Raw genomic sequence first — 7631 nt, 5'->3', positions numbered from 1 at the left:
CAACAACTCAAATTGTATGTTATGTAACACAATTAACAATGTTCTTTTTGTTGAAGAAAAATCAGAATCACAGTACCTGATGCCAGTAATAATTGGACTTGTTATCATCCTTTTGGTTTTATTGTCAGCATGTGTCTTCTATTACAGGTATTGTTTTACATTTATTTGGTGGATATAATTAAAAGATTCTATTCTGTTTGAAATATAATATACTCTAGTACATACAGTACAGCTATTACTGCTCCGTTTCCACATGTAAACCTTTTTTTTGTTACAAAAAGCCACAAAACTGAAACATAGTGAATGTTGCAGTAACTTGATATAAAATATTACATATCATACATAAACATCATCAAGCGCCTGTATTCCAGCTATGCAATAAATATTCCAATGACATAATTTTTGTTGTTTCTTCATACTTTAACTGACTGCAATGTCACCTACAAGTTAAACCAGCTATATTCAACACCTAGGCCTTACAATCGTGCATGTGTATAGATCCAATTGTTATTGGATAAAACACAGTTTAGCAAAGAGGTCTAGTTCAAGGGCATGGCTCTCTATAGACTGGCTGAATCAGATGCAGTGAATTGAAAGGGGCAGGTGTATAATGGTTTTTATAGTGTATATCTTAGTTCTACCTTTCAGCTACAAAACAAGCATGAATGTGCGATACTCGGGGTACAGCAAAAGAAGCTGTAATGACGTAATAAGACAGGATGTAACGTCACATAAACATCAATACTAACCAAAATACCAAAATACGGCTATTTTTTGCTATTTCCGGGAGTGACGTCAAAATATCATAAATAGCTTTTACTGTATATATCCTTATTCTCTAAGTCAAGACCTTTGAAATGACACCAAACACGGCTATATTACGACAAAAAATTGTTTGGCACCAAGGTACCATCTTCGAGGCGTCATATGGCTGCATCCGGTTTGAAATTTAAAAATCCGGTTCTAAAGCTTTGAGGACATGTCCCTGTAGTATATTCATGCCAAATCCCAGCTCAATACTTCAACGAATAAGGAGGAGTAGTACTTTATAAATTGCACTTTTTTCGATTGTTACCATGTTTAGGACGTCATAATTCTGCATCCGGTTGAAGTACAAAAATGTTCTCTCTATAGCTTTGTTCACCTATTACCCTAGTATATGCATGCCATGTTTCAGAGCCGTCAGACAACTAGTAGGACTTGAAAGTTGGCTCAATAGTGTGGAAAAAGAAGAAGAAGAAAAGGAAGAGAAAGAGGAGAAGATGAGCGAGTCCTAGACTCGGGTACCCCGAGTAAAAAGAAGCCAAGAACAAAATCTCAGGCCAGTCAACATCCCCACAGCAAGCATCCAATAGTGCAACCTTATTGTGCTTGGCATATATAAACTGAAATAACATTCCAAATGGCACATGTCTGTACTAATTTAGACCAAAAAAACAAATTTCACCATCCCTCCATCTTATAAACATTCATTATTTGTATATTATTTCTTGCTTTTTATGTACAGTTCTTTACCTTAAATTACCCAAGGTCATTCAATAAATAATTCAATACATGATTTGCTGGGTGTAGCAAATATTTTCTACTTCATATTTAAAAGAGGGAATTTTGATTTCTTGCAAATGTATCTTATAGATTCCATTATGCAAAAATGAAACAAAAGGATAAGTCCATAGAGATGAACATGGATACTTATGAAGAGGTCATCATACCAAAAACAAACAAACCAGCTAAAGAGTATAAAGTCATTCTGCAGATACCAACCCCTGGCAGTGTTGCAGTTCAACCACCTCTTCCAGAAGAGAGAGTTAATTCTGGATTTGGAGATCTGGACATCTTAAGAAAGTAGGCCTAATTATGTGGCTAGGCCTACAATCAAGAAGGTGAGATTTTCATCATTTTGTTTTTACAAATGTCATCAACACATACAATTAATGACAAATGCAAGAGGCAAAGGTGTCGCACTGTTTTTTGTTCATGAGAACACTTCAGTATACTGTGAGAGAAATTCAAATACACATACGTGGGATTTCTAAGTATGTTATCCTGCATAATATTTGTGTGTTAAACATATATTTTGGATTTGGACTGCAAAGAATGGCTGCAAAATCAGGATAGGATTTTGTTGAGGTTTTGTGTTCAGGTAGAAAGGTAAAAAATATCTTTCAGTTTAGTTATTTTCAATATGTGGTCTACTCATGGGAATGTTTTTAGCAGGTAAAAACAAAGGAAATTAATTAATATAACTAATTACAGTAGAACCTCTATACCTGTGGGACCAAACACCAATAACAAGTTATAAGAGGAGGAGGGATACCCAGCGTGGGACCCAACCAAACGCCAACAACAAGTTATAAGGGGGAGGAGGGAACCTGCAAATGTGATCCATTACTGAACACAGCAAATTAATTGATAATTGATTGATAGTTTCACTACAATTACCGCCGGGTAAATGACCATGGCACAATGATGGGAAATAAATCAATCAAATGACATATATAGATGCTGCATTCATATATCTTTGATTTTCAATTATTCCATTAATATGATTATTGTTTTTGATACTACAGTATTTACAATATAGTTATTAAAATTTTTCTTTAGGATTGGTCAGACCAGGGGTAGAAGATGTACAGTACTAGTAGTCATTTATTCAACAAGTTGTTGTGGTGGATATACTAATTAATATTCTTCACATTGTTTATGTTCAATCCTGTAGTTATTGAAATACTCAGCTTATTGGTGTTGGTTAACGCTGTGTTCACATTTTATAAGATCAAATTTAATTCAATCATTTAGTACTTATTTTAAATAATCAGATTTGCATAGGTGAAGGTGATAAAATTGAACATTGTATTTTTGAGCATGTTAACAATTACAAACATATATATTGTGTAACAGAGAAACAAAATAAACAATATAAAACCAATAAATAATTTATAAATCTACTGATACCATATACAAATTTTGCTGATCCAGTTTATTAATTAAGTGTTTGGTTCATACATGTACATGATCATACTTTTTTCCGTATACCGAACTGGTCTAGAACCATCCCCTAGTCAATAAACCTAAACAAGAATTGATGTTGATGATTTTGTTTTCTACTACCAATTGCAATAGGATAGTTATAATTATCTCCAATATTTTAAATTTTTTTTTTAACCAATAGGGATACATTTTGTTAGAGATGCAGGGGTGATATTGATTTTATATTGTTATATGGTTTTTTTTTTTTATCATTTACATGATTTGTTTTCTTGTTTATATAAATTTAAATTAAAATTCATATTAACTCTAGGATCTGAAATTGCAAGTACTACCTTCTCATGATTAAAAAGATTTTAAGTTGGGTGTGATAAGGAGTACATTCACTGATACTAGCAAGTCTGCTAGGATTCCTTGATTTCTTTGGAGCCAACTTGGTCAGTATAAAAGGTCGATCTCATCTTTAATTAAAATGCATTTCCTGAGCATTGTTAATATTGTTAGTATCATTAAACACATACAATAGGCCTACATCATAGTTTATACTTTAATATTATGTGCCCATGTTTTATAAAACATAATTTAGACATGTTAATTGTGATTTCATTTTATATAACGTATACTGTATTATAATTAAGTAGATAAACATAAGTAATATTCAGATGTAAAGCAATAAAATGCAATTGGTATTTAGTAGGAAAATTATATTGGATATTATTATGATATATTTTAGCATATATAATAGGCCAATACATAGTATATATACAGTACTCAGATAATATTAAATGTTATTATTTTCATGGTTTCTACATTGTCTGAAAAGTATTCAAAACCATCTTCTTTTCTGGGTAATTGATTGAACTTTTGTAATTTAAAAAAAAAAATTTCAAAAATATGCAAAATAAAATACCCATAGATATCATGTACGCACACAGATAGCAATAAAACGTTATTCCAACATTTCTTTTTAACCATTCTAACCTTATAGTTATATTAACCACAATATAACGCTATTCCAGCAGTGTTAAACTAACATTGTAACTTACGATAGTTAAATCTTCTAAATAGATAAATAGCAAAGACATTACTGGACTGTAATAAATACAATCATGAGGTAAAATTCCAGCAAAGACATAATTGACTACAGTATAAACAAGGAAATAATAAATGCTTATTTGTTTAAAAATGTGACAATAGGCCTTTTCTTATTTCCATTCATACAAAGTATAAATTAAATTCATTTAATACAAGTTTGAAATATTCGTTTTGTTAATATGTTTTATAGTCAAATTTGTTTAAAATAGTGAAAGTTAGTACAGATAATAAAAGTATGATTCAGCAAAGACCTGGTATACACAAGTTCATTCCAGCCAATGAGTTTTTTTTTGTTGAATTTAACCGTTTATTTTGTAATTTTATAAGTGAAAACATTTTTTCTACTGAAGTGATTACTGCAACTTTATTAAAACTGCAAAATGGCATTTTCAAAGTATGATTTTATTATAACGCTTTTGTATACTAGTAGGACACTGACCTCGCCTTGCCAAGATAGGAACTTGTAATACTACAGTCCTTTGATATTGTGTCTGACAGCAACAAATACCAACAGTACTGTAATGGTACACATTCTCAATTGATAAAGGGAAAATCAAGAGATAAAACTAAAAAAGAAAGTAAAGTTATTGAGGAAGAACTACCTTCAAATCAGGAAAAATCAAATAAAAAGGGAAAAACTAAAAAAGAAGAAGAGAAAAAGAAGGCGATCGAATTTGAAGGTCTGTGGCATTTTGTACAAGACACAACAGACAATAATGTTATCCGTTTAAAGCCGATACATGTCAGAAGTGGAGACAATTTCAACTCGATTGACATTTTACAAAACAGAAGTAAAGTTAAATGTGAACAAATTGTTCCTTTTGTAAATGATGGAAAATCTTGGTTTTTGATGATTTACACAACAAATTTTGAAGAAGATGACCAAGATCGGGGTCCCTGCATTAGATACCATGTGTTCGCACTAGATTTTTTGAAAGAATCATTGACAACTAAATGAGATGCCAATGATTTCATGTCTCAGTTATGCAAGATTTGTGTGGAGAAAAACAATGATCGCACTGCATGCTATAATGGGAAAATTACCTATTCTTTGAAACACATTCTGTATTATATATCATGAGTAAATTATACGTGATGTACGTGAGAGGGACTGGGTAACAGTCTAAATATGTTATAAACACACATAAATGGTATTTTCTTTAACTGTTTCTGTTGTAAATCGTTTTAATTTAATATCTATTTTGTTCGTATATAGGCCTATAGTCTAGTTATTCCTAGATTTTTAATGTTTTATTTATTTATAATAGCTTAAGGCATATATTTAAATTATAATTATTTCATTGATTTAAATTGTATATTTATTTATTTTTTTATGTATTTTAATTATAATTGTATATAACTCTTTTCAATCTGTGGTGATTCATTTCGTTTTTGGTTAATCAGTCGTTTGAATTTTTAACTCTTTTCTTTTTTGTTTTGTTAAGTTTTTTTCTGAAGAAAATTAAATGAGCAGATGAGTTACTTATTTGACCTTATTTGGCCCTTCTGTATAATACGCCTACCTATTCCAGACGCGACAATTCTTTAGTTCATTTCAATTGTTTTTGTTTGTGGTTAACTTTCGATACTGATTTATATTGTACAAATAGAATAGAGCACTACACTCGACTTTGGTTTAAATATTTCTTTTAGTCGTTAATATATGCAGCTATATATAAAATAAAAATCTAAACGTATACTGTACTGCTTATGTAATTGTTTATTGTTTCGGTGGCTGCATCATCTGATGGGATGTGAGGCGTGGAGGAAATATCTGAGTCAGGTACTAAGATGGATGAATCATTCGGGATGGGATAGTCCTTCAAGTGGTTAATGCGCCGACAACGGACAGTTTGCTATGATAGGACGACACTAGTTTTATGATGTTGTGTCTTGTGAGTGCATTGATTAGAATCCGAGATGATAACTAGGCCTACATCACATCATGGTGTTTAGTAGGCCTTATAACATTAAATGTAGGCCTATAGCTCTATTACAGGGCCTAAACGAGGAGCTATTTGTTTTCTTCTCTTTGTGGCGTAAACACCACTTTTCACATTAAAGTCATGTCATCATCATAATATTTTCATAGATGTTTATTTTGTAGAGTCGGATCAAACTAAAAATTTTAATTTCAGAGGTTCAACGTGATCAGACCATATAATTCATCTGTGTTACTTACTTAATGGATCAGAATTATTGTTTTGTATAGGTATAAAAATAAATATGAACATTTACAGATTACAGGCATTAATGGTTAATAATATTCTCTAACGGAACAATAGACTTCCCCTGAACAAGCGAACACCGGAACAATAGAACCGGAGTAAACATTGTTTGGAAATGAGTAAGACAGAAGCACGCCACCAATCTGCACACCTTTATTTACTGCAATTTAAGTCGGCGCGAGACAAACATCAGGTAATTGGTATGTTGGTAAAACACATACAATCTATTTTATTTTACATAGTTTAGTTTTAATATTGAGTATGTGTAGGTTATATATTTAGCTTTAACTTGAAAACTTGAATTTAATTCTACAGCATGCAGGGCGTAGTTGTTTTCCCTTTTTTGCTGAAACATAATGCACTAAACAAAAGAACAAAAGCAGCAGTATTTTAACACATTAACACACTCAATTAATAAATGGGACACCCCTATTTTCCCATCTTTTTATAATGGTATAGTCCATACAAGTCGAGGTGGCCGAAAACGGCACCTGATCCTATATATTATATCAACTTTGTCAATATCAATAAAATACGAATTGTTAAACACCTTTAAAAACTTGATAAATAAAAAAAAAAATGAATATGAATTTGGTCTAAAGTGAGACGTTTCGGCCCACAAAGTGGGATGTTTCGGCCCAAAAGTGGGCCGAATCGTCCCACCAAAAGTGGGCCGAATAGTCCCGGGCCGAATCGTCCCTGAACCCCAACGAGTGTCCCCGCCCTTCTGTTCTTCTGTTCAGCATTTGGCAATTAAGGTCGGCTCGATTTAGATCAACATTAGGCCTAACTTTTTCATTTAGGAAGTTGGCCGCCCTATATCTTATTTTGGTAACAGGATTAACCATCCATATTATTATGAGATGTATTATGACGTACAGTACATCATTACAATTAATCTATAAGGCACATTGTATTAAATTAAGTAATTAACTTAATAATGTGTTCGATTTTTTCTTTCTTATGTTCATTTTTCATCTTGTTCTGTAAAAGTGGATGGGGTTCTTTCAATTAGGTCATAGTTCTGGAACCAAGAATTAGTTATCTCTAAAATGCCATGATTACGAACATTAATGAAGGTACAAAATCAAGAAATAAAAGTGTAATAACAATGGCTAGATTAGAATGACTAAAGCGTACATTTTAAAGTTCATGCCTAATTAAGTTTTTTTTTAAAAGAAGTCTAAGCATTTGTTAATATAGACTGCTGAGTGCGTCTCAATAAATAAATTCAAAATATTCTAAATATGTCTATTGTACTTTTCAACTAAATTAAAGAAAAAATAAGAAGTAAAGAAATTACTATAAGGTTTTAAATTC

At 31.6% G+C, this 7631-nt stretch overlaps 1 protein-coding gene and 1 long non-coding RNA gene across 2 annotated transcripts in view; both read left to right on the top strand.

The window, feature by feature from the left end:
* The window catches only part of LOC144845833 (uncharacterized), a 126864-nt gene that overhangs the window by 38199 nt on the left and 81034 nt on the right, over window positions 1-7631 (top strand). The window lies entirely within an intron of this gene.
* Window positions 62-5745, top strand: LOC144845862 (uncharacterized). The gene is made up of 3 exons (XR_013612604.1): window positions 62-147; window positions 1636-1883; window positions 2605-5745. It is a non-coding gene; the product is annotated as an uncharacterized LOC144845862 (long non-coding RNA).

The sequence above is a fragment of the Antedon bifida genome, chromosome 6 (assembly GCF_963402885.1).
Source record: "Antedon bifida chromosome 6, ecAntBifi1.1, whole genome shotgun sequence".
Taxonomy (NCBI): domain Eukaryota; kingdom Metazoa; phylum Echinodermata; class Crinoidea; order Comatulida; family Antedonidae; genus Antedon; species Antedon bifida.
The sequence above is the reverse complement of the archived record's forward strand: the minus strand, read 5'-3'. Positions and strand labels throughout refer to the sequence as shown.